We start from the raw sequence: 27,193 nt of genomic DNA on the forward strand, positions 1-27,193 counted from the left end.
CTGATTTTGATTTTGATTTTTTTTTTTTTCCAAAATCAGACTTGACACCAGAGAGGCTGAATACCGCACTGAGTCAATGCGGTATTAGCCTCTCTGGTCTCAACACTCTGTCTGATTTTGGATTTTTTTTTTCTTTCTCCAAAATCAGACTTGACACCAGAGAGGCTGAATACCGCACTGAGTCAATGCGGTCTTAGCCTCTCTGGTGTCAACACTCTGTCTGATTTTGGAATTTGTTTTTCTTCTCCAAAATCAGACTTGACACCAGAGAGGCTGAATACCGCACTGAGTCAATGCGGTATTAGCCTCTCTGGTCTCAACACTCTGTCTGATTTTGGATTTTTTTTTTTTTTTTCCAAAATCAGACTTGACACAAGAGAGGCTGAATACCGCACTGAGTCAATGCGGTCTTAGCCTCTCTGGTGTCAACACTCTGTCTGATTTTGGATTTTTTTTTTTTTTTTTTCCAAAATCAGACTTGACACCAGAGAGGCTGAATACCGCACTGAGTCAATGCGGTCTTAGCCTCTCTGGTGTCAACACTCTGTCTGATTTTGGATTTTTGATTTTTTTTCCAAAATCAGACTTGACACCAGAGAGGCTGAATACCGCACTGAGTCAATGCAGTCTTAGCCTCTCTGGTCTCAACACTCTGTCTGATTTTGGATTTTCTTTTTTTTTTTTTCCAAAATCAGACTTGACACCAGAGAGGCTGAATACCGCACTGAGTCAATGCAGTATTAGCCTCTCTGGTCTCAACACTCTGTCTGATTTTGGATTTTTTTTTTTTTTTTTTCCAAAATCAGACTTGACACCAGAGAGGCTGAATACCGCACTGAGTCAATGCGGTATTAGCCTCTCTGGTGTCAACACTCTGTCTGATTTTGGATTTTTTTTTTTCTTCTCCAAAATCAGACTTGACACCAGAGAGGCTGAATACCGCACTGAGTCAATGCGGTATTAGCCTCTCTGGTCTCAACACTCTGTCTGATTTTGGATTTTTTTTTCTTTCTCCAAAATCAGACTTGACACCAGAGAGGCTGAATACCGCACTGAGTCAATGCGGTCTTAGCCTCTCTGGTCTCAACACTCTGTCTGATTTTGGATTTTTTTTTTTCCAAAATCAGACTTGACACCAGAGAGGCTGAATACCGCACTGAGTCAATGCGGTCTTAGCCTCTCTGGTGTCAACACTCTGTCTGATTTTGGATTTTTTTTTTTTTTTTTCCCAAAATCAGACTTGACACCAGAGAGGCTGAATACCGCACTGAGTCAATGCGGTCTTAGCCTCTCTGGTGTCAACACTCTGTCTGATTTTGGATTTTTTTTTCCAAAATCAGACTTGACACCAGAGAGGCTGAATACCGCACTGAGTCAATGCGGTATTAGCCTCTCTGGTCTCAACACTCTGTCTGATTTTGGATTTTTTTTTCTTTCTCCAAAATCAGACTTGACACCAGAGAGGCTGAATACCGCACTGAGTCAATGCGGTCTTAGCCTCTCTGGTCTCAACACTGTCTGATTTTGGATTTTGGATTTTTTTTTTTTCCAAAATCAGACTTGACACCAGAGAGGCTGAATACCGCACTGAGTCAATGCGGTCTTAGCCTCTCTGGTGTCAACACTCTGTCTGATTTTGGATTTTCTTTTTTTTTTTTTTCCAAAATCAGACTTGACACCAGAGAGGCTGAATACCGCACTGAGTCAATGCAGTCTTAGCCTCTCTGGTCTCAACACTCTGTCTGATTTTGGATTTTTTTTTTTTTTCCAAAATCAGACTTGACACCAGAGAGGCTGAATACCGCACTGAGTCAATGCGGTCTTAGCCTCTCTGGTGTCAAGTCTGATTTTGGAAAAAAAAAAAAAAAAAATCCAAAATCAGACAGAGTGTTGACACCAGAGAGGCTAAGACCGCATTGACTCAGTGCGGTATTCAGCCTCTCTGGTGTCAAGTCTGATTTTGGAAAAAAAAAATCCAAAATCCAAAATCAGACAGAGTGTTGAGACCAGAGAGGCTAAGACCGCATTGACTCAGTGCGGTATTCAGCCTCTCTGGTGTCAAGTCTGATTTTGGAGAAAGAAAAAAAAATCCAAAATCAGACAGAGTGTTGAGACCAGAGAGGCTAATACCGCATTGACTCAGTGCGGTATTCAGCCTCTCTGGTGTCAAGTCTGATTTTGGAAAAAAAAATCCAAAATCCAAAATCAGACAGAGTGTTGACACCAGAGAGGCTAAGACCGCATTGACTCAGTGCGGTATTCAGCCTCTCTGGTGTCAAGTCTGATTTTGGAAAAAAAAAAAAAAAATCCAAAATCAGACAGAGTGTTGAGACCAGAGAGGCTAAGACTGCATTGACTCAGTGCGGTATTCAGCCTCTCTGGTGTCAAGTCTGATTTTGGAAAAAAAAAAAAAAAAAATCCAAAATCAGACAGAGTGTTGAGACCAGAGAGGCTAAGACCGCATTGACTCAGTGCGGTATTCAGCCTCTCTGGTGTCAAGTCTGATTTTGGAAAAAAAAAAAAATCAAAAATCAGACAGTGTTGACACCAGAGAGGCTAAGACCGCATTGACTCAGTGCAGTATTCAGCCTCTCTGGTGTCAAGTCTGATTTTGGAGAAGAAAAAAAAAAATCCAAAATCAGACAGAGTGTTGACACCAGAGAGGCTAATACCGCATTGACTCAGTGCGGTATTCAGCCTCTCTGGTGTCAAGTCTGATTTTGGAAAAAAAAAAAAAAAATCCAAAATCAGACAGAGTGTTGAGACCAGAGAGGCTAAGACTGCATTGACTCAGTGCGGTATTCAGCCTCTCTGGTGTCAAGTCTGATTTTGGAAAAAAAAAAAAAAAAAAATCCAAAATCAGACAGAGTGTTGAGACCAGAGAGGCTAAGACCGCATTGACTCAGTGCGGTATTCAGCCTCTCTGGTGTCAAGTCTGATTTTGGAGAAAGAAAAAAAAAAAATCCAAAATCAGACAGAGTGTTGACACCAGAGAGGCTAAGACCGCATTGACTCAGTGCGGTATTCAGCCTCTCTGGTGTCAAGTCTGATTTTGGAAAAAAAAAAAAAAAAATCAAAATCAGACAGAGTGTTGACACCAGAGAGGCTAAGACCGCATTGACTCAGTGCGGTATTCAGCCTCTCTGGTGTCAAGTCTGATTTTGGAAAAAAAAAAAAAAAAACAAAATCAGACAGAGTGTTGACACCAGAGAGGCTAAGACCGCATTGACTCAGTGCGGTATTCAGCCTCTCTGGTGTCAAGTCTGATTTTGGAGAAGAAAAAAAAAATCCAAAATCAGACAGAGTGTTGAGACCAGAGAGGCTAAGACTGCATTGACTCAGTGCGGTATTCAGCCTCTCTGGTGTCAAGTCTGATTTTGGAAAAAAAAAATCCAAAATCCAAAATCAGACAGAGTGTTGACACCAGAGAGGCTAAGACCGCACTGAGTCAATGCGGTCTTAGCCTCTCTGGTGTCAAGACTCTGTCTGATTTTGGATTTTTTTTTTTTTTTTTTTTTTCCAAAATCAGACTTGACACCAGAGAGGCTGAATACCGCACTGAGTCAATGCGGTCTTAGCCTCTCTGGTGTCAACACTCTGTCTGATTTTGGATTTTTTTTTTTTTTTTTTTTCCCAAAATCAGACTTGACACCAGAGAGGCTAAGACCGCATTGACTCAGTGCGGTATTCAGCCTCTCTGGTGTCAAGTCTGATTTTGGAAAAAAAAAAAAAAAAAAATCAAAATCAGACAGAGTGTTGACACCAGAGAGGCTAAGACCGCATTGACTCAGTGCGGTATTCAGCCTCTCTGGTGTCAAGTCTGATTTTGGAAAAAAAAAAAAAAATCAAAAATCAGACAGTGTTGACACCAGAGAGGCTAAGACCGCATTGACTCAGTGCAGTATTCAGCCTCTCTGGTGTCAAGTCTGATTTTGGAGAAGAAAAAAAAAAATCCAAAATCAGACAGAGTGTTGACACCAGAGAGGCTAATACCGCATTGACTCAGTGCGGTATTCAGCCTCTCTGGTGTCAAGTCTGATTTTGGAAAAAAAAAAAAAAAATCCAAAATCAGACAGAGTGTTGAGACCAGAGAGGCTAAGACTGCATTGACTCAGTGCGGTATTCAGCCTCTCTGGTGGCAAGTCTGATTTTGAAAAAAAAAAAAAAAAAAAATCCAAAATCAGACAGAGTGTTGAGACCAGAGAGGCTAAGACCGCATTGACTCAGTGCGGTATTCAGCCTCTCTGGTGTCAAGTCTGATTTTGGAGAAGAAAAAAAAAATCCAAATTTAGACAGAGTGTTGAGACCAGAGAGGCTAAGACCGCACTGACTCAGTGCGGTATTCAGCCTCTCTGGTGTCAAGTCTGATTTTGGAAAAAAAAAAAAAAATCAAAATCAGACAGAGTGTTGACACCAGAGAGGCTAAGACCGCATTGACTCAGTGCGGTATTCAGCCTCTCTGGTGTCAAGTCTGATTTTGGAAAAAAAAAAAAAAAATCAAAAATCAGACAGTGTTGACACCAGAGAGGCTAAGACCGCATTGACTCAGTGCAGTATTCAGCCTCTCTGGTGTCAAGTCTGATTTTGGAGAAGAAAAAAAAAAATCCAAAATCAGACAGAGTGTTGACACCAGAGAGGCTAATACCGCATTGACTCAGTGCGGTATTCAGCCTCTCTGGTGTCAAGTCTGATTTTGGAAAAAAAAAAATCCAAAATCCAAAATCAGACAGAGTGTTGAGACCAGAGAGGCTAAGACCGCATTGCCTCAGTGCGGTATTCAGCCTCTCTGGTGTCAAGTCTGATTTTGGAGAAAGAAAAAAAAATCCAAAATCAGACAGAGTGTTGAGACCAGAGAGGCTAATACCGCATTGACTCAGTGCGGTATTCAGCCTCTCTGGTGTCAAGTCTGATTTTGGAAAAAAAAATCCAAAATCCAAAATCAGACAGAGTGTTGACACCAGAGAGGCTAAGACCGCATTGACTCAGTGCGGTATTCAGCCTCTCTGGTGTCAAGTCTGATTTTGGAAAAAAAAAAAAAAAATCCAAAATCAGACAGAGTGTTGAGACCAGAGAGGCTAAGACCGCATTGACTCAGTGCGGTATTCAGCCTCTCTGGTGTCAAGTCTGATTTTGGAAAAAAAAAAAAAAAAAATCCAAAATCAGACAGAGTGTTGAGACCAGAGAGGCTAAGACCGCATTGACTCAGTGCGGTATTCAGCCTCTCTGGTGTCAAGTCTGATTTTGGAAAAAAAAAAAAAATCAAAAATAAGACAGTGTTGACACCAGAGAGGCTAAGACCGCATTGACTCAGTGCAGTATTCAGCCTCTCTGGTGTCAAGTCTGATTTTGGAGAAGAAAAAAAAAAATCCAAAATCAGACAGAGTGTTGACACCAGAGAGGCTAATACCGCATTGACTCAGTGCGGTATTCAGCCTCTCTGGTGTCAAGTCTGATTTTGGAAAAAAAAAAAAAAAATCCAAAATCAGACAGAGTGTTGAGACCAGAGAGGCTAAGACTGCATTGACTCAGTGCGGTATTCAGCCTCTCTGGTGTCAAGTCTGATTTTGGAAAAAAAAAAAAAAAAAAAATCCAAAATCAGACAGAGTGTTGAGACCAGAGAGGCTAAGACCGCATTGACTCAGTGCGGTATTCAGCCTCTCTGGTGTCAAGTCTGATTTTGGAGAAAGAAAAAAAAAAAATCCAAAATCAGACAGAGTGTTGACACCAGAGAGGCTAAGACCGCATTGACTCAGTGCGGTATTCAGCCTCTCTGGTGTCAAGTCTGATTTTGGAAAAAAAAAAAAAAAAAATCAAAATCAGACAGAGTGTTGACACCAGAGAGGCTAAGACCGCATTGACTCAGTGCGGTATTCAGCCTCTCTGGTGTCAAGTCTGATTTTGGAAAAAAAAAAAAAAAAATCAAAATCAGACAGAGTGTTGACACCAGAGAGGCTAAGACCGCATTGACTCAGTGCGGTATTCAGCCTCTCTGGTGTCAAGTCTGATTTTGGAGAAGAAAAAAAAAATCCAAAATCAGACAGAGTGTTGAGACCAGAGAGGCTAAGACTGCATTGACTCAGTGCGGTATTCAGCCTCTCTGGTGTCAAGTCTGATTTTGGAAAAAAAAAATCCAAAATCCAAAATCAGACAGAGTGTTGACACCAGAGAGGCTAAGACCGCACTGAGTCAATGCGGTCTTAGCCTCTCTGGTGTCAAGACTCTGTCTGATTTTGGATTTTTTTTTTTTTTTTTTTTTTCCAAAATCAGACTTGACACCAGAGAGGCTGAATACCGCACTGAGTCAATGCGGTCTTAGCCTCTCTGGTGTCAACACTCTGTCTGATTTTTGATTTTTTTTTTTTTTTTTTTCCCAAAATCAGACTTGACACCAGAGAGGCTAAGACCGCATTGACTCAGTGCGGTATTCAGCCTCTCTGGTGTCAAGTCTGATTTTGGAAAAAAAAAAAAAAAAAATCAAAATCAGACAGAGTGTTGACACCAGAGAGGCTAAGACCGCATTGACTCAGTGCGGTATTCAGCCTCTCTGGTGTCAAGTCTGATTTTGGAAAAAAAAAAAAAAATCAAAAATCAGACAGTGTTGACACCAGAGAGGCTAAGACCGCATTGACTCAGTGCAGTATTCAGCCTCTCTGGTGTCAAGTCTGATTTTGGAGAAGAAAAAAAAAAATCCAAAATCAGACAGAGTGTTGACACCAGAGAGGCGAATACCGCATTGACTCAGTGCGGTATTCAGCCTCTCTGGTGTCAAGTCTGATTTTGGAAAAAAAAAAAAAAAATCCAAAATCAGACAGAGTGTTGAGACCAGAGAGGCTAAGACTGCATTGACTCAGTGCGGTATTCAGCCTCTCTGGTGTCAAGTCTGATTTTGGAAAAAAAAAAAAAAAAAAATCAAAATCAGACAGAGTGTTGACACCAGAGAGGCTAAGACCGCATTGACTCAGTGCGGTATTCAGCCTCTCTGGTGTCAAGTCTGATTTTGGAAAAAAAAAAAAAAAAAATCAAAATCAGACAGAGTGTTGACACCAGAGAGGCTAAGACCGCATTGACTCAGTGCGGTATTCAGCCTCTCTGGTGTCAAGTCTGATTTTGGAAAAAAAAAAAAAAATCAAAAATCAGACAGTGTTGACACCAGAGAGGCTAAGACCGCATTGACTCAGTGCAGTATTCAGCCTCTCTGGTGTCAAGTCTGATTTTGGAGAAGAAAAAAAAAAATCCAAAATCAGACAGAGTGTTGACACCAGAGAGGCTAAGACCGCACTGAGTCAATGCGGTCTTAGCCTCTCTGGTGTCAAGACTCTGTCTGATTTTGGATTTTTTTTTTTTTTTTTTTTTTTCCAAAATCAGACTTGACACCAGAGAGGCTGAATACCGCACTGAGTCAATGCGGTCTTAGCCTCTCTGGTGTCAACACTCTGTCTGATTTTTGATTTTTTTTTTTTTTTTTTTCCCAAAATCAGACTTGACACCAGAGAGGCTAAGACCGCATTGACTCAGTGCGGTATTCAGCCTCTCTGGTGTCAAGTCTGATTTTGGAAAAAAAAAAAAAAAAAATCAAAATCAGACAGAGTGTTGACACCAGAGAGGCTAAGACCGCATTGACTCAGTGCGGTATTCAGCCTCTCTGGTGTCAAGTCTGATTTTGGAAAAAAAAAAAAAAATCAAAAATCAGACAGTGTTGACACCAGAGAGGCTAAGACCGCATTGACTCAGTGCAGTATTCAGCCTCTCTGGTGTCAAGTCTGATTTTGGAGAAGAAAAAAAAAAATCCAAAATCAGACAGAGTGTTGACACCAGAGAGGCGAATACCGCATTGACTCAGTGCGGTATTCAGCCTCTCTGGTGTCAAGTCTGATTTTGGAAAAAAAAAAAAAAAATCCAAAATCAGACAGAGTGTTGAGACCAGAGAGGCTAAGACTGCATTGACTCAGTGCGGTATTCAGCCTCTCTGGTGTCAAGTCTGATTTTGGAAAAAAAAAAAAAAAAAATCAAAATCAGACAGAGTGTTGACACCAGAGAGGCTAAGACCGCATTGACTCAGTGCGGTATTCAGCCTCTCTGGTGTCAAGTCTGATTTTGGAAAAAAAAAAAAAAAAAATCAAAATCAGACAGAGTGTTGACACCAGAGAGGCTAAGACCGCATTGACTCAGTGCGGTATTCAGCCTCTCTGGTGTCAAGTCTGATTTTGGAAAAAAAAAAAAAAATCAAAAATCAGACAGTGTTGACACCAGAGAGGCTAAGACCGCATTGACTCAGTGCAGTATTCAGCCTCTCTGGTGTCAAGTCTGATTTTGGAGAAGAAAAAAAAAAATCCAAAATCAGACAGAGTGTTGACACCAGAGAGGCGAATACCGCATTGACTCAGTGCGGTATTCAGCCTCTCTGGTGTCAAGTCTGATTTTGGAAAAAAAAAAAAAAAATCCAAAATCAGACAGAGTGTTGAGACCAGAGAGGCTAAGACTGCATTGACTCAGTGCGGTATTCAGCCTCTCTGGTGTCAAGTCTGATTTTGGAAAAAAAAAAAAAAAAAAATCCAAAATCAGACAGAGTGTTGAGACCAGAGAGGCTAAGACCGCATTGACTCAGTGCGGTATTCAGCCTCTCTGGTGTCAAGTCTGATTTTGGAGAAGAAAAAAAAAATCCAAAATCAGACAGAGTGTTGAGACCAGAGAGGCTAAGACCGCATTGACTCAGTGCGGTATTCAGCCTCTCTGGTGTCAAGTCTGATTTTGGAAAAAAAAAAAAAAATCAAAATCAGACAGAGTGTTGACACCAGAGAGGCTAAGACCGCATTGACTCAGTGCGGTATTCAGCCTCTCTGGTGTCAAGTCTGATTTTGGAAAAAAAAAAAAAAAATCCAAAATCAGACAGAGTGTTGAGACCAGAGAGGCTAAGACTGCATTGACTCAGTGCGGTATTCAGCCTCTCTGGTGTCAAGTCTGATTTTGGAAAAAAAAAAAAAAAAAATCCAAAATCAGACAGAGTGTTGAGACCAGAGAGGCTAAGACCGCATTGACTCAGTGCGGTATTCAGCCTCTCTGGTGTCAAGTCTGATTTTGGAAAAAAAAAAAAAATCAAAAATCAGACAGTGTTGACACCAGAGAGGCTAAGACCGCATTGACTCAGTGCAGTATTCAGCCTCTCTGGTGTCAAGTCTGATTTTGGAGAAGAAAAAAAAAAATCCAAAATCAGACAGAGTGTTGACACCAGAGAGGCTAATACCGCATTGACTCAGTGCGGTATTCAGCCTCTCTGGTGTCAAGTCTGATTTTGGAAAAAAAAAAAAAAAATCCAAAATCAGACAGAGTGTTGAGACCAGAGAGGCTAAGACTGCATTGACTCAGTGCGGTATTCAGCCTCTCTGGTGTCAAGTCTGATTTTGGAAAAAAAAAAAAAAAAAATCCAAAATCAGACAGAGTGTTGAGACCAGAGAGGCTAAGACCGCATTGACTCAGTGCGGTATTCAGCCTCTCTGGTGTCAAGTCTGATTTTGGAGAAAGAAAAAAAAAAAATCCAAAATCAGACAGAGTGTTGACACCAGAGAGGCTAAGACCGCATTGACTCAGTGCGGTATTCAGCCTCTCTGGTGTCAAGTCTGATTTTGGAAAAAAAAAAAAAAAAATCAAAATCAGACAGAGTGTTGACACCAGAGAGGCTAAGACCGCATTGACTCAGTGCGGTATTCAGCCTCTCTGGTGTCAAGTCTGATTTTGGAAAAAAAAAAAAAAAAAAACAAAATCAGACAGAGTGTTGACACCAGAGAGGCTAAGACCGCATTGACTCAGTGCGGTATTCAGCCTCTCTGGTGTCAAGTCTGATTTTGGAGAAGAAAAAAAAAATCCAAAATCAGACAGAGTGTTGAGACCAGAGAGGCTAAGACTGCATTGACTCAGTGCGGTATTCAGCCTCTCTGGTGTCAAGTCTGATTTTGGAAAAAAAAAATCCAAAATCCAAAATCAGACAGAGTGTTGACACCAGAGAGGCTAAGACCGCACTGAGTCAATGCGGTCTTAGCCTCTCTGGTGTCAAGACTCTGTCTGATTTTGGATTTTTTTTTTTTTTTTTTTTTTCCAAAATCAGACTTGACACCAGAGAGGCTGAATACCGCACTGAGTCAATGCGGTCTTAGCCTCTCTGGTGTCAACACTCTGTCTGATTTTGGATTTTTTTTTTTTTTTTTTTTCCCAAAATCAGACTTGACACCAGAGAGGCTAAGACCGCATTGACTCAGTGCGGTATTCAGCCTCTCTGGTGTCAAGTCTAATTTTGGAAAAAAAAAAAAAAAAAAATCAAAATCAGACAGAGTGTTGACACCAGAGAGGCTAAGACCGCATTGACTCAGTGCGGTATTCAGCCTCTCTGGTGTCAAGTCTGATTTTGGAAAAAAAAAAAAAAATCAAAAATCAGACAGTGTTGACACCAGAGAGGCTAAGACCGCATTGACTCAGTGCAGTATTCAGCCTCTCTGGTGTCAAGTCTGATTTTGGAGAAGAAAAAAAAAAATCCAAAATCAGACAGAGTGTTGACACCAGAGAGGCTAATACCGCATTGACTCAGTGCGGTATTCAGCCTCTCTGGTGTCAAGTCTGATTTTGGAAAAAAAAAAAAAAAATCCAAAATCAGACAGAGTGTTGAGACCAGAGAGGCTAAGACTGCATTGACTCAGTGCGGTATTCAGCCTCTCTGGTGGCAAGTCTGATTTTGAAAAAAAAAAAAAAAAAAAATCCAAAATCAGACAGAGTGTTGAGACCAGAGAGGCTAAGACCGCATTGACTCAGTGCGGTATTCAGCCTCTCTGGTGTCAAGTCTGATTTTGGAGAAGAAAAAAAAAATCCAAAATCAGACAGAGTGTTGAGACCAGAGAGGCTAAGACCGCACTGACTCAGTGCGGTATTCAGCCTCTCTGGTGTCAAGTCTGATTTTGGAAAAAAAAAAAAAAATCAAAATCAGACAGAGTGTTGACACCAGAGAGGCTAAGACCGCATTGACTCAGTGCGGTATTCAGCCTCTCTGGTGTCAAGTCTGATTTTGGAAAAAAAAAAAAAAAATCAAAAATCAGACAGTGTTGACACCAGAGAGGCTAAGACCGCATTGACTCAGTGCAGTATTCAGCCTCTCTGGTGTCAAGTCTGATTTTGGAGAAGAAAAAAAAAAATCCAAAATCAGACAGAGTGTTGACACCAGAGAGGCTAATACCGCATTGACTCAGTGCGGTATTCAGCCTCTCTGGTGTCAAGTCTGATTTTGGAAAAAAAAAAATCCAAAATCCAAAATCAGACAGAGTGTTGAGACCAGAGAGGCTAAGACCGCATTGCCTCAGTGCGGTATTCAGCCTCTCTGGTGTCAAGTCTGATTTTGGAGAAAGAAAAAAAAATCCAAAATCAGACAGAGTGTTGAGACCAGAGAGGCTAATACCGCATTGACTCAGTGCGGTATTCAGCCTCTCTGGTGTCAAGTCTGATTTTGGAAAAAAAAATCCAAAATCCAAAATCAGACAGAGTGTTGACACCAGAGAGGCTAAGACCGCATTGAGTCAATGCGGTCTTAGCCTCTCTGGTGTCAAGACTCTGTCTGATTTTGGATTTTTTTTTTTTTTTTTTTTTTCCAAAATCAGACTTGACACCAGAGAGGCTGAATACCGCACTGAGTCAATGCGGTCTTAGCCTCTCTGGTGTCAACACTCTGTCTGATTTTTGATTTTTTTTTTTTTTTTTTTCCCAAAATCAGACTTGACACCAGAGAGGCTAAGACCGCATTGACTCAGTGCGGTATTCAGCCTCTCTGGTGTCAAGTCTGATTTTGGAAAAAAAAAAAAAAAAAATCAAAATCAGACAGAGTGTTGACACCAGAGAGGCTAAGACCGCATTGACTCAGTGCGGTATTCAGCCTCTCTGGTGTCAAGTCTGATTTTGGAAAAAAAAAAAAAAATCAAAAATCAGACAGTGTTGACACCAGAGAGGCTAAGACCGCATTGACTCAGTGCAGTATTCAGCCTCTCTGGTGTCAAGTCTGATTTTGGAGAAGAAAAAAAAAAATCCAAAATCAGACAGAGTGTTGACACCAGAGAGGCGAATACCGCATTGACTCAGTGCGGTATTCAGCCTCTCTGGTGTCAAGTCTGATTTTGGAAAAAAAAAAAAAAAATCCAAAATCAGACAGAGTGTTGAGACCAGAGAGGCTAAGACTGCATTGACTCAGTGCGGTATTCAGCCTCTCTGGTGTCAAGTCTGATTTTGGAAAAAAAAAAAAAAAAAAATCCAAAATCAGACAGAGTGTTGAGACCAGAGAGGCTAAGACCGCATTGACTCAGTGCGGTATTCAGCCTCTCTGGTGTCAAGTCTGATTTTGGAGAAGAAAAAAAAAATCCAAAATCAGACAGAGTGTTGAGACCAGAGAGGCTAAGACCGCATTGACTCAGTGCGGTATTCAGCCTCTCTGGTGTCAAGTCTGATTTTGGAAAAAAAAAAAAAAATCAAAATCAGACAGAGTGTTGACACCAGAGAGGCTAAGACCGCATTGACTCAGTGCGGTATTCAGCCTCTCTGGTGTCAAGTCTGATTTTGGAAAAAAAAAAAAAAAATCCAAAATCAGACAGAGTGTTGAGACCAGAGAGGCTAAGACTGCATTGACTCAGTGCGGTATTCAGCCTCTCTGGTGTCAAGTCTGATTTTGGAAAAAAAAAAAAAAAAAATCCAAAATCAGACAGAGTGTTGAGACCAGAGAGGCTAAGACCGCATTGACTCAGTGCGGTATTCAGCCTCTCTGGTGTCAAGTCTGATTTTGGAAAAAAAAAAAAAATCAAAAATCAGACAGTGTTGACACCAGAGAGGCTAAGACCGCATTGACTCAGTGCAGTATTCAGCCTCTCTGGTGTCAAGTCTGATTTTGGAGAAGAAAAAAAAAAATCCAAAATCAGACAGAGTGTTGACACCAGAGAGGCTAATACCGCATTGACTCAGTGCGGTATTCAGCCTCTCTGGTGTCAAGTCTGATTTTGGAAAAAAAAAAAAAAAATCCAAAATCAGACAGAGTGTTGAGACCAGAGAGGCTAAGACTGCATTGACTCAGTGCGGTATTCAGCCTCTCTGGTGTCAAGTCTGATTTTGGAAAAAAAAAAAAAAAAAAATCCAAAATCAGACAGAGTGTTGAGACCAGAGAGGCTAAGACCGCATTGACTCAGTGCGGTATTCAGCCTCTCTGGTGTCAAGTCTGATTTTGGAGAAAGAAAAAAAAAAAATCCAAAATCAGACAGAGTGTTGACACCAGAGAGGCTAAGACCGCATTGACTCAGTGCGGTATTCAGCCTCTCTGGTGTCAAGTCTGATTTTGGAAAAAAAAAAAAAAAAATCAAAATCAGACAGAGTGTTGACACCAGAGAGGCTAAGACCGCATTGACTCAGTGCGGTATTCAGCCTCTCTGGTGTCAAGTCTGATTTTGGAAAAAAAAAAAAAAAAAACAAAATCAGACAGAGTGTTGACACCAGAGAGGCTAAGACCGCATTGACTCAGTGCGGTATTCAGCCTCTCTGGTGTCAAGTCTGATTTTGGAGAAGAAAAAAAAAATCCAAAATCAGACAGAGTGTTGAGACCAGAGAGGCTAAGACTGCATTGACTCAGTGCGGTATTCAGCCTCTCTGGTGTCAAGTCTGATTTTGGAAAAAAAAAATCCAAAATCCAAAATCAGACAGAGTGTTGACACCAGAGAGGCTAAGACCGCACTGAGTCAATGCGGTCTTAGCCTCTCTGGTGTCAAGACTCTGTCTGATTTTGGATTTTTTTTTTTTTTTTTTTTTTCCAAAATCAGACTTGACACCAGAGAGGCTGAATACCGCACTGAGTCAATGCGGTCTTAGCCTCTCTGGTGTCAACACTCTGTCTGATTTTGGATTTTTTTTTTTTTTTTTTTTCCCAAAATCAGACTTGACACCAGAGAGGCTAAGACCGCATTGACTCAGTGCGGTATTCAGCCTCTCTGGTGTCAAGTCTGATTTTGGAAAAAAAAAAAAAAAAAAATCAAAATCAGACAGAGTGTTGACACCAGAGAGGCTAAGACCGCATTGACTCAGTGCGGTATTCAGCCTCTCTGGTGTCAAGTCTGATTTTGGAAAAAAAAAAAAAAATCAAAAATCAGACAGTGTTGACACCAGAGAGGCTAAGACCGCATTGACTCAGTGCAGTATTCAGCCTCTCTGGTGTCAAGTCTGATTTTGGAGAAGAAAAAAAAAAATCCAAAATCAGACAGAGTGTTGACACCAGAGAGGCTAATACCGCATTGACTCAGTGCGGTATTCAGCCTCTCTGGTGTCAAGTCTGATTTTGGAAAAAAAAAAAAAAAATCCAAAATCAGACAGAGTGTTGAGACCAGAGAGGCTAAGACTGCATTGACTCAGTGCGGTATTCAGCCTCTCTGGTGGCAAGTCTGATTTTGAAAAAAAAAAAAAAAAAAAATCCAAAATCAGACAGAGTGTTGAGACCAGAGAGGCTAAGACCGCATTGACTCAGTGCGGTATTCAGCCTCTCTGGTGTCAAGTCTGATTTTGGAGAAGAAAAAAAAAATCCAAAATCAGACAGAGTGTTGAGACCAGAGAGGCTAAGACCGCACTGACTCAGTGCGGTATTCAGCCTCTCTGGTGTCAAGTCTGATTTTGGAAAAAAAAAAAAAAATCAAAATCAGACAGAGTGTTGACACCAGAGAGGCTAAGACCGCATTGACTCAGTGCGGTATTCAGCCTCTCTGGTGTCAAGTCTGATTTTGGAAAAAAAAAAAAAAAATCAAAAATCAGACAGTGTTGACACCAGAGAGGCTAAGACCGCATTGACTCAGTGCAGTATTCAGCCTCTCTGGTGTCAAGTCTGATTTTGGAGAAGAAAAAAAAAATCCAAAATCAGACAGAGTGTTGACACCAGAGAGGCTAATACCGCATTGACTCAGTGCGGTATTCAGCCTCTCTGGTGTCAAGTCTGATTTTGGAAAAAAAAAAATCCAAAATCCAAAATCAGACAGAGTGTTGAGACCAGAGAGGCTAAGACCGCATTGCCTCAGTGCGGTATTCAGCCTCTCTGGTGTCAAGTCTGATTTTGGAGAAAGAAAAAAAAATCCAAAATCAGACAGAGTGTTGAGACCAGAGAGGCTAATACCGCATTGACTCAGTGCGGTATTCAGCCTCTCTGGTGTCAAGTCTGATTTTGGAAAAAAAAATCCAAAATCCAAAATCAGACAGAGTGTTGACACCAGAGAGGCTAAGACCGCATTGACTCAGTGCGGTATTCAGCCTCTCTGGTGTCAAGTCTGATTTTGGAAAAAAAAAAAAAAAATCAAAAATCAGACAGAGTGTTGAGACCAGAGAGGCTAAGACCGCATTGACTCAGTGCGGTATTCAGCCTCTCTGGTGTCAAGTCTGATTTTGGAAAAAAAAAAAAAAAAAATCCAAAATCAGACAGAGTGTTGAGACCAGAGAGGCTAAGACCGCATTGACTCAGTGCGGTATTCAGCCTCTCTGGTGTCAAGTCTGATTTTGGAAAAAAAAAAAAAATCAAAAATAAGACAGTGTTGACACCAGAGAGGCTAAGACCGCATTGACTCAGTGCAGTATTCAGCCTCTCTGGTGTCAAGTCTGATTTTGGAGAAGAAAAAAAAAAATCCAAAATCAGACAGAGTGTTGACACCAGAGAGGCTAATACCGCATTGACTCAGTGCGGTATTCAGCCTCTCTGGTGTCAAGTCTGATTTTGGAAAAAAAAAAAAAAAATCCAAAATCAGACAGAGTGTTGAGACCAGAGAGGCTAAGACTGCATTGACTCAGTGCGGTATTCAGCCTCTCTGGTGTCAAGTCTGATTTTGGAAAAAAAAAAAAAAAAAAAATCCAAAATCAGACAGAGTGTTGAGACCAGAGAGGCTAAGACCGCATTGACTCAGTGCGGTATTCAGCCTCTCTGGTGTCAAGTCTGATTTTGGAGAAAGAAAAAAAAAAAATCCAAAATCAGACAGAGTGTTGACACCAGAGAGGCTAAGACCGCATTGACTCAGTGCGGTATTCAGCCTCTCTGGTGTCAAGTCTGATTTTGGAAAAAAAAAAAAAAAAAATCAAAATCAGACAGAGTGTTGACACCAGAGAGGCTAAGACCGCATTGACTCAGTGCGGTATTCAGCCTCTCTGGTGTCAAGTCTGATTTTGGAAAAAAAAAAAAAAAATCAAAATCAGACAGAGTGTTGACACCAGAGAGGCTAAGACCGCATTGACTCAGTGCGGTATTCAGCCTCTCTGGTGTCAAGTCTGATTTTGGAGAAGAAAAAAAAAATCCAAAATCAGACAGAGTGTTGAGACCAGAGAGGCTAAGACTGCATTGACTCAGTGCGGTATTCAGCCTCTCTGGTGTCAAGTCTGATTTTGGAAAAAAAAAATCCAAAATCCAAAATCAGACAGAGTGTTGACACCAGAGAGGCTAAGACCGCACTGAGTCAATGCGGTCTTAGCCTCTCTGGTGTCAAGACTCTGTCTGATTTTGGATTTTTTTTTTTTTTTTTTTTTTCCAAAATCAGACTTGACACCAGAGAGGCTGAATACCGCACTGAGTCAATGCGGTCTTAGCCTCTCTGGTGTCAACACTCTGTCTGATTTTTGATTTTTTTTTTTTTTTTTTTCCCAAAATCAGACTTGACACCAGAGAGGCTAAGACCGCATTGACTCAGTGCGGTATTCAGCCTCTCTGGTGTCAAGTCTGATTTTGGAAAAAAAAAAAATCAAAATCAAAATCAGACAGAGTGTTGACACCAGAGAGGCTAAGACCGCATTGACTCAGTGCGGTATTCAGCCTCTCTGGTGTCAAGTCTGATTTTGGAAAAAAAAAAAAAAATCAAAAATCAGACAGTGTTGACACCAGAGAGGCTAAGACCGCATTGACTCAGTGCAGTATTCAGCCTCTCTGGTGTCAAGTCTGATTTTGGAGAAGAAAAAAAAAAATCCAAAATCAGACAGAGTGTTGACACCAGAGAGGCGAATACCGCATTGACTCAGTGCGGTATTCAGCCTCTCTGGTGTCAAGTCTGATTTTGGAAAAAAAAAAAAAAAATCCAAAATCAGACAGAGTGTTGAGACCAGAGAGGCTAAGACTGCATTGACTCAGTGCGGTATTCAGCCTCTCTGGTGTCAAGTCTGATTTTGGAAAAAAAAAAAAAAAAAAATCCAAAATCAGACAGAGTGTTGAGACCAGAGAGGCTAAGACCGCATTGACTCAGTGCGGTATTCAGCCTCTCTGGTGTCAAGTCTGATTTTGGAGAAGAAAAAAAAAATCCAAAATCAGACAGAGTGTTGAGACCAGAGAGGCTAAGACCGCATTGACTCAGTGCGGTATTCAGCCTCTCTGGTGTCAAGTCTGATTTTGGAAAAAAAAAAAAAAATCAAAATCAGACAGAGTGTTGACACCAGAGAGGCTAAGACCGCATTGACTCAGTGCGGTATTCAGCCTCTCTGGTGTCAAGTCTGATTTTGGAAAAAAAAAAAAAAAATCCAAAATCAGACAGAGTGTTGAGACCAGAGAGGCTAAGACTGCATTGACTCAGTGCGGTATTCAGCCTCTCTGGTGTCAAGTCTGATTTTGGAAAAAAAAAAAAAAAAAATCCAAAATCAGACAGAGTGTTGAGACCAGAGAGGCTAAGACCGCATTGACTCAGTGCGGTATTCAGCCTCTCTGGTGTCAAGTCTGATTTTGGAAAAAAAAAAAAAATCAAAAATCAGACAGTGTTGACACCAGAGAGGCTAAGACCGCATTGACTCAGTGCAGTATTCAGCCTCTCTGGTGTCAAGTCTGATTTTGGAGAAGAAAAAAAAAAATCCAAAATCAGACAGAGTGTTGACACCAGAGAGGCTAATACCGCATTGACTCAGTGCGGTATTCAGCCTCTCTGGTGTCAAGTCTGATTTTGGAAAAAAAAAAAAAAAATCCAAAATCAGACAGAGTGTTGAGACCAGAGAGGCTAAGACTGCATTGACTCAGTGCGGTATTCAGCCTCTCTGGTGTCAAGTCTGATTTTGGAAAAAAAAAAAAAAAAAAATCCAAAATCAGACAGAGTGTTGAGACCAGAGAGGCTAAGACCGCATTGACTCAGTGCGGTATTCAGCCTCTCTGGTGTCAAGTCTGATTTTGGAGAAAGAAAAAAAAAAAATCCAAAATCAGACAGAGTGTTGACACCAGAGAGGCTAAGACCGCATTGACTCAGTGCGGTATTCAGCCTCTCTGGTGTCAAGTCTGATTTTGGAAAAAAAAAAAAAAAAATCAAAATCAGACAGAGTGTTGACACCAGAGAGGCTAAGACCGCATTGACTCAGTGCGGTATTCAGCCTCTCTGGTGTCAAGTCTGATTTTGGAAAAAAAAAAAAAAAAACAAAATCAGACAGAGTGTTGACACCAGAGAGGCTAAGACCGCATTGACTCAGTGCGGTATTCAGCCTCTCTGGTGTCAAGTCTGATTTTGGAGAAGAAAAAAAAAATCCAAAATCAGACAGAGTGTTGAGACCAGAGAGGCTAAGACTGCATTGACTCAGTGCGGTATTCAGCCTCTCTGGTGTCAAGTCTGATTTTGGAAAAAAAAAATCCAAAATCCAAAATCAGACAGAGTGTTGACACCAGAGAGGCTAAGACCGCACTGAGTCAATGCGGTCTTAGCCTCTCTGGTGTCAAGACTCTGTCTGATTTTGGATTTTTTTTTTTTTTTTTTTTTTTCCAAAATCAGACTTGACACCAGAGAGGCTGAATACCGCACTGAGTCAATGCGGTCTTAGCCTCTCTGGTGTCAACACTCTGTCTGATTTTGGATTTTTTTTTTTTTTTTTTTTCCCAAAATCAGACTTGACACCAGAGAGGCTAAGACCGCATTGACTCAGTGCGGTATTCAGCCTCTCTGGTGTCAAGTCTGATTTTGGAAAAAAAAAAAAAAAAAAATCAAAATCAGACAGAGTGTTGACACCAGAGAGGCTAAGACCGCATTGACTCAGTGCGGTATTCAGCCTCTCTGGTGTCAAGTCTGATTTTGGAAAAAAAAAAAAAAATCAAAAATCAGACAGTGTTGACACCAGAGAGGCTAAGACCGCATTGACTCAGTGCAGTATTCAGCCTCTCTGGTGTCAAGTCTGATTTTGGAGAAGAAAAAAAAAAATCCAAAATCAGACAGAGTGTTGACACCAGAGAGGCTAATACCGCATTGACTCAGTGCGGTATTCAGCCTCTCTGGTGTCAAGTCTGATTTTGGAAAAAAAAAAAAAAAATCCAAAATCAGACAGAGTGTTGAGACCAGAGAGGCTAAGACTGCATTGACTCAGTGCGGTATTCAGCCTCTCTGGTGGCAAGTCTGATTTTGAAAAAAAAAAAAAAAAAAAATCCAAAATCAGACAGAGTGTTGAGACCAGAGAGGCTAAGACCGCATTGACTCAGTGCGGTATTCAGCCTCTCTGGTGTCAAGTCTGATTTTGGAGAAGAAAAAAAAAATCCAAAATCAGACAGAGTGTTGAGACCAGAGAGGCTAAGACCGCACTGACTCAGTGCGGTATTCAGCCTCTCTGGTGTCAAGTCTGATTTTGGAAAAAAAAAAAAAAATCAAAATCAGACAGAGTGTTGACACCAGAGAGGCTAAGACCGCATTGACTCAGTGCGGTATTCAGCCTCTCTGGTGTCAAGTCTGATTTTGGAAAAAAAAAAAAAAAATCAAAAATCAGACAGTGTTGACACCAGAGAGGCTAAGACCGCATTGACTCAGTGCAGTATTCAGCCTCTCTGGTGTCAAGTCTGATTTTGGAGAAGAAAAAAAAAAATCCAAAATCAGACAGAGTGTTGACACCAGAGAGGCTAATACCGCATTGACTCAGTGCGGTATTCAGCCTCTCTGGTGTCAAGTCTGATTTTGGAAAAAAAAAAATCCAAAATCCAAAATCAGACAGAGTGTTGAGACCAGAGAGGCTAAGACCGCATTGCCTCAGTGCGGTATTCAGCCTCTCTGGTGTCAAGTCTGATTTTGGAGAAAGAAAAAAAAATCCAAAATCAGACAGAGTGTTGAGACCAGAGAGGCTAATACCGCATTGACTCAGTGCGGTATTCAGCCTCTCTGGTGTCAAGTCTGATTTTGGAAAAAAAAATCCAAAATCCAAAATCAGACAGAGTGTTGACACCAGAGAGGCTAAGACCGCATTGACTCAGTGCGGTATTCAGCCTCTCTGGTGTCAAGTCTGATTTTGGAAAAAAAAAAAAAAAATCCAAAATCAGACAGAGTGTTGAGACCAGAGAGGCTAAGACCGCATTGACTCAGTGCGGTATTCAGCCTCTCTGGTGTCAAGTCTGATTTTGGAAAAAAAAAAAAAAAAAATCCAAAATCAGACAGAGTGTTGAGACCAGAGAGGCTAAGACCGCATTGACTCAGTGCGGTATTCAGCCTCTCTGGTGTCAAGTCTGATTTTGGAAAAAAAAAAAAAATCAAAAATAAGACAGTGTTGACACCAGAGAGGCTAAGACCGCATTGACTCAGTGCAGTATTCAGCCTCTCTGGTGTCAAGTCTGATTTTGGAGAAGAAAAAAAAAAATCCAAAATCAGACAGAGTGTTGACACCAGAGAGGCTAATACCGCATTGACTCAGTGCGGTATTCAGCCTCTCTGGTGTCAAGTCTGATTTTGGAAAAAAAAAAAAAAAATCCAAAATCAGACAGAGTGTTGAGACCAGAGAGGCTAAGACTGCATTGACTCAGTGCGGTATTCAGCCTCTCTGGTGTCAAGTCTGATTTTGGAAAAAAAAAAAAAAAAAAAATCCAAAATCAGACAGAGTGTTGAGACCAGAGAGGCTAAGACCGCATTGACTCAGTGCGGTATTCAGCCTCTCTGGTGTCAAGTCTGATTTTGGAGAAAGAAAAAAAAAAAATCCAAAATCAGACAGAGTGTTGACACCAGAGAGGCTAAGACCGCATTGACTCAGTGCGGTATTCAGCCTCTCTGGTGTCAAGTCTGATTTTGGAAAAAAAAAAAAAAAAAATCAAAATCAGACAGAGTGTTGACACCAGAGAGGCTAAGACCGCATTGACTCAGTGCGGTATTCAGCCTCTCTGGTGTCAAGTCTGATTTTGGAAAAAAAAAAAAAAAATCAAAATCAGACAGAGTGTTGACACCAGAGAGGCTAAGACCGCATTGACTCAGTGCGGTATTCAGCCTCTCTGGTGTCAAGTCTGATTTTGGAGAAGAAAAAAAAAATCCAAAATCAGACAGAGTGTTGAGACCAGAGAGGCTAAGACTGCATTGACTCAGTGCGGTATTCAGCCTCTCTGGTGTCAAGTCTGATTTTGGAAAAAAAAAATCCAAAATCCAAAATCAGACAGAGTGTTGACACCAGAGAGGCTAAGACCGCACTGAGTCAATGCGGTCTTAGCCTCTCTGGTGTCAAGACTCTGTCTGATTTTGGATTTTTTTTTTTTTTTTTTTTTTCCAAAATCAGACTTGACACCAGAGAGGCTGAATACCGCACTGAGTCAATGCGGTCTTAGCCTCTCTGGTGTCAACACTCTGTCTGATTTTTGATTTTTTTTTTTTTTTTTTTCCCAAAATCAGACTTGACACCAGAGAGGCTAAGACCGCATTGACTCAGTGCGGTATTCAGCCTCTCTGGTGTCAAGTCTGATTTTGGAAAAAAAAAAAAAAAAAAATCAAAATCAGACAGAGTGTTGACACCAGAGAGGCTAAGACCGCATTGACTCAGTGCGGTATTCAGCCTCTCTGGTGTCAAGTCTGATTTTGGAAAAAAAAAAAAAAATCAAAAATCAGACAGTGTTGACACCAGAGAGGCTAAGACCGCATTGACTCAGTGCAGTATTCAGCCTCTCTGGTGTCAAGTCTGATTTTGGAGAAGAAAAAAAAAAATCCAAAATCAGACAGAGTGTTGACACCAGAGAGGCGAATACCGCATTGACTCAGTGCGGTATTCAGCCTCTCTGGTGTCAAGTCTGATTTTGGAAAAAAAAAAAAAAAATCCAAAATCAGACAGAGTGTTGAGACCAGAGAGGCTAAGACTGCATTGACTCAGTGCGGTATTCAGCCTCTCTGGTGTCAAGTCTGATTTTGGAAAAAAAAAAAAAAAAAAATCCAAAATCAGACAGTGTTGAGACCAGAGAGGCTAAGACCGCATTGACTCAGTGCGGTATTCAGCCTCTCTGGTGTCAAGTCTGATTTTGGAGAAGAAAAAAAAAATCCAAAATCAGACAGAGTGTTGAGACCAGAGAGGCTAAGACCGCATTGACTCAGTGCGGTATTCAGCCTCTCTGGTGTCAAGTCTGATTTTGGAAAAAAAAAAAAAAATCAAAATCAGACAGAGTGTTGACACCAGAGAGGCTAAGACCGCATTGACTCAGTGCGGTATTCAGCCTCTCTGGTGTCAAGTCTGATTTTGGAAAAAAAAAAAAAAATCAAAAATCAGACAGTGTTGACACCAGAGAGGCTAAGACCGCATTGACTCAGTGCAGTATTCAGCCTCTCTGGTGTCAAGTCTGATTTTGGAGAAGAAAAAAAAAATCCAAAATCAGACAGAGTGTTGACACCAGAGAGGCTAATACCGCATTGACTCAGTGCGGTATTCAGCCTCTCTGGTGTCAAGTCTGATTTTGGAAAAAAAAAAAAAAATCCAAAATCAGACTGAGTGTTGAGACCAGAGAGGCTAAGACTGCATTGACTCAGTGCGGTATTCAGCCTCTCTGGTGTCAAGTCTGATTTTGGAAAAAAAAAAAAAAAAAAATCCAAAATCAGACAGAGTGTTGACACCAGAGAGGCTAAGACCGCATTGACTCAGTGCGGTATTCAGCATCTCTGGTGTCAAGTCTGATTTTGGAAAAAAAAAAAAAAAATCAAAAATCAGACAGTGTTGACACCAGAGAGGCTAAGACCGCATTGACTCAGTGCAGTATTCAGCCTCTCTGGTGTCAAGTCTGATTTTGGAGAAGAAAAAAAAAAATCCAAAATCAGACAGAGTGTTGACACCAGAGAGGCTAATACCGCATTGACTCAGTGCGGTATTCAGCCTCTCTGGAGTCAAGTCTGATTTTGGAAAAAAAAAAAAAAAATCCAAAATCAGACAGAGTGTTGAGACCAGAGAGGCTAAGACTGCATTGACTCAGTGCGGTATTCAGCCTCTCTGGTGTCAAGTCTGATTTTGGAAAAAAAAAAAAAAAAAATCCAAAATCAGACAGAGTGTTGAGACCAGAGAGGCTAAGACCGCATTGACTCAGTGCGGTATTCAGCCTCTCTGGTGTCAAGTCTGATTTTGGAAAAAAAAAAAAAAAAATCCAAAATCAGACAGAGTGTTGAGACCAGAGAGGCTAAGACCGCATTGACTCAGTGCGGTATTCAGCCTCTCTGGTGTCAAGTCTGATTTTGGAAAAAAAAATCCAAAATCCAAAATCAGACAGAGTGTTGACACCAGAGAGGCTAAGACCGCATTGACTCAGTGCGGTATTCAGCCTCTCTGGTGTCAAGTCTGATTTTGGAAAAAAAAAAATCCAAAATCCAAAATCAGACAGAGTGTTGAGACCAGAGAGGCTAAGACCGCATTGACTCAGTGCGGTATTCAGCCTCTCTGGTGTCAAGTCTGATTTTGGAGAAAGAAAAAAAAAAATCCAAAATCAGACAGAGTGTTGAGACCAGAGAGGCTAATACCGCATTGACTCAGTGCGGTATTCAGCCTCTCTGGTGTCAAGTCTGATTTTGGAGAAAGAAAAAAAAATCCAAAATCAGACAGAGTGTTGAGACCAGAGAGGCTAATACCGCATTGACTCAGTGCGGTATTCAGCCTCTCTGGTGTCAACACTCTGTCTGATTTTGGATTTTTTTTTTTTTTTTTTCCAAAATCAGACTTGACACCAGATAGGCTGAATACCGCACTGAGTCAATGCGGTATTAGCCTCTCTGGTCTCAACACTCTGTCTGATTTTGGATTTTTTTTTCTTTCTCCAAAATCAGACTTGACACCAGAGAGGCTGAATACCGCACTGAGTCAATGCGGTCTTAGCCTCTCTGGTCTCAACACTCTGTCTGATTTTGGATTTTGGATTTTTTTTTTTCCAAAATCAGACTTGACACCAGAGAGGCTGAATACCGCACTGAGTCAATGCGGTCTTAGCCTCTCTGGTGTCAACACTCTGTCTGATTTTGGATTTTTTTTTTTTTTTTTTTTTTTTCCAAAATCAGACTTGACACCAGAGAGGCTGAATACCGCACTGAGTCAATGCGGTCTTAGCCTCTCTGGTCTCAACACTCTGTCTGATTTTGGATTTTGGATTTTTTTTTTTCCAAAATCAGACTTGACACCAGAGAGGCTGAATACCGCACTGAGTCAATGCGGTCTTAGCCTCTCTGGTGTCAACACTCTGTCTGATTTTGGATTTTTTTTTTTTTTTTTTTTTTTCCAAAATCAGACTTGACACCAGAGAGGCTGAATACCGCACTGAGTCAATGCGGTCTTAGCCTCTCTGGTGTCAACACTCTGTCTGATTTGGATTTTTTTTTCTTTCTCCAAAATCAGACTTGACACCAGAGAGGCTGAATACCGCACTGAGTCAATGCGGTCTTAGCCTCTCTGGTCTCAACACTCTGTCTGATTTTGGATTTTGGATTTTTTTTTTTCCAAAATCAGACTTGACACCAGAGAGGCTGAATACCGCACTGAGTCAATGCGGTCTTAGCCTCTCTGGTGTCAACACTCTGTCTGATTTTGGATTTTTTTTTTTTTTTTTTTTTTTCCAAAATCAGACTTGACACCAGAGAGGCTGAATACCGCACTGAGTCAATGCGGTCTTAGCCTCTCTGGTGTCAACACTCTGTCTGATTTTGATTTTTTTTTTTTTTTCCAAAATCAGACTTGACACCAGAGAGGCTGAATACCGCACTGAGTCAATGCGGTCTTAGCCTCTCTGGTCTCAACACTCTGTCTGATTTTGGATTTTTTTTTCTTCTCCAAAATCAGACTTGACACCAGAGAGGCTGAATACCGCACTGAGTCAATGCAGTCTTAGCCTCTCTGGTCTCAACACTCTGTCTGATTTTGGATTTTTTTTTTCTTCTCCAAAATCAGACTTGACACCAGAGAGGCTGAATACTGCACTGAGTCAATGCGGTCTTAGCCTCTCTGGTGTCAACACTGTCTGATTTTTGATTTTTTTTTTTTTTTTCCAAAATCAGACTTGACACCAGAGAGGCTGAATACCGCACTGAGTCAATGCGGTCTTAGCCTCTCTGGTGTCAACACTCTGTCTGATTTTGATTTTTTTTTTTTTTTTTCCAAAATCAGACTTGACACCAGAGAGGCTGAATACCGCACTGAGTCAATGCGGTCTTAGCCTCTCTGGTGTCAAGTCTGATTTTGGAAAAAAAAAAAAAAAAAAATCCAAAATCAGACAGAGTGTTGACACCAGAGAGGCTAAGACCGCATTGACTCAGTGCGGTATTCAGCCTCTCTGGTGTCAAGTCTGATTTTGGAAAAAAAAAAAAAAAAAAAAAAATCCAAAATCAGACAGAGTGTTGACACCAGAGAGGCTAAGACTGCATTGACTCAGTGCGGTATTCAGCCTCTCTGGTGTCAAGTCTGATTTTGGAAAAAAAAAAAAAAAAAATCCAAAATCAGACAGAGTGTTGAGACCAGAGAGGCTAAGACCGCATTGACTCAGTGCGGTATTCAGCCTCTCTGGTGTCAAGTCTGATTTTGGAAAAAAAAAAAAAAAAATCCAAAATCAGACAGAGTGTTGAGACCAGAGAGGCTAAGACCGCATTGACTCAGTGCGGTATTCAGCCTCTCTGGTGTCAAGTCTGATTTTGGAAAAAAAAATCCAAAATCCAAAATCAGACAGAGTGTTGACACCAGAGAGGCTAAGACCGCATTGACTCAGTGCGGTATTCAGCCTCTCTGGTGTCAAGTCTGATTTTGGAAAAAAAAAAATCCAAAATCCAAAATCAGACAGAGTGTTGAGACCAGAGAGGCTAAGACCGCATTGACTCAGTGCGGTATTCAGCCTCTCTGGTGTCAAGTCTGATTTTGGAGAAAGAAAAAAAAAAATCCAAAATCAGACAGAGTGTTGAGACCAGAGAGGCTAATACCGCATTGACTCAGTGCGGTATTCAGCCTCTCTGGTGTCAAGTCTGATTTTGGAGAAAGAAAAAAAAATCCAAAATCAGACAGAGTGTTGAGACCAGAGAGGCTAATACCGCATTGACTCAGTGCGGTATTCAGCCTCTCTGGTGTCAACACTCTGTCTGATTTTGGATTTTTTTTTTTTTTTTTTCCAAAATCAGACTTGACACCAGATAGGCTGAATACCGCACTGAGTCAATGCGGTATTAGCCTCTCTGGTCTCAACACTCTGTCTGATTTTGGATTTTTTTTTCTTTCTCCAAAATCAGACTTGACACCAGAGAGGCTGAATACCGCACTGAGTCAATGCGGTCTTAGCCTCTCTGGTCTCAACACTCTGTCTGATTTTGGATTTTGGATTTTTTTTTTTCCAAAATCAGACTTGACACCAGAGAGGCTGAATACCGCACTGAGTCAATGCGGTCTTAGCCTCTCTGGTGTCAACACATTGTCTGATTTTGGATTTTTTTTTTTTTTTTTTTTTTTTCCAAAATCAGACTTGACACCAGAGAGGCTGAATACCGCACTGAGTCAATGCGGTCTTAGCCTCTCTGGTGTCAACACTCTGTCTGATTTTGGATTTTTTTTTTTTTTTTTTTCCAAAATCAGACTTGACACCAGAGAGGCTAAGACCGCATTGACTCAGTGCGGTATTCAGCCTCTCTGGTGTCAAGTCTGATTTTGGAAAAAAAAAAAAAAAATCAAAATCAGACAGAGTGTTGACACCAGAGAGGCTAAGACCGCATTGACTCAGTGCGGTATTCAGCCTCTCTGGTGTCAAGTCTGATTTTGGAAAAAAAAAAAAAAAATCAAAAATCAGACAGTGTTGACACCAGAGAGGCTAAGACCGCATTGACTCAGTGCAGTATTCAGCCTCTCTGGTGTCAAGTCTGATTTTGGAGAAGAAAAAAAAAATCCAAAATCAGACAGAGTGTTGAGACCAGAGAGGCTAAGACTGCATTGACTCAGTGCGGTATTCAGCCTCTCTGGTGTCAAGTCTGATTTTGGAGAAGAAAAAAAAATCCAAAATCAG

Source organism: Poromitra crassiceps (genome assembly GCF_964638095.1).
Source record: "Poromitra crassiceps genome assembly, chromosome: 21".
In the NCBI taxonomy this organism is placed as follows: Eukaryota; Metazoa; Chordata; class Actinopteri; order Beryciformes; family Melamphaidae; genus Poromitra; species Poromitra crassiceps.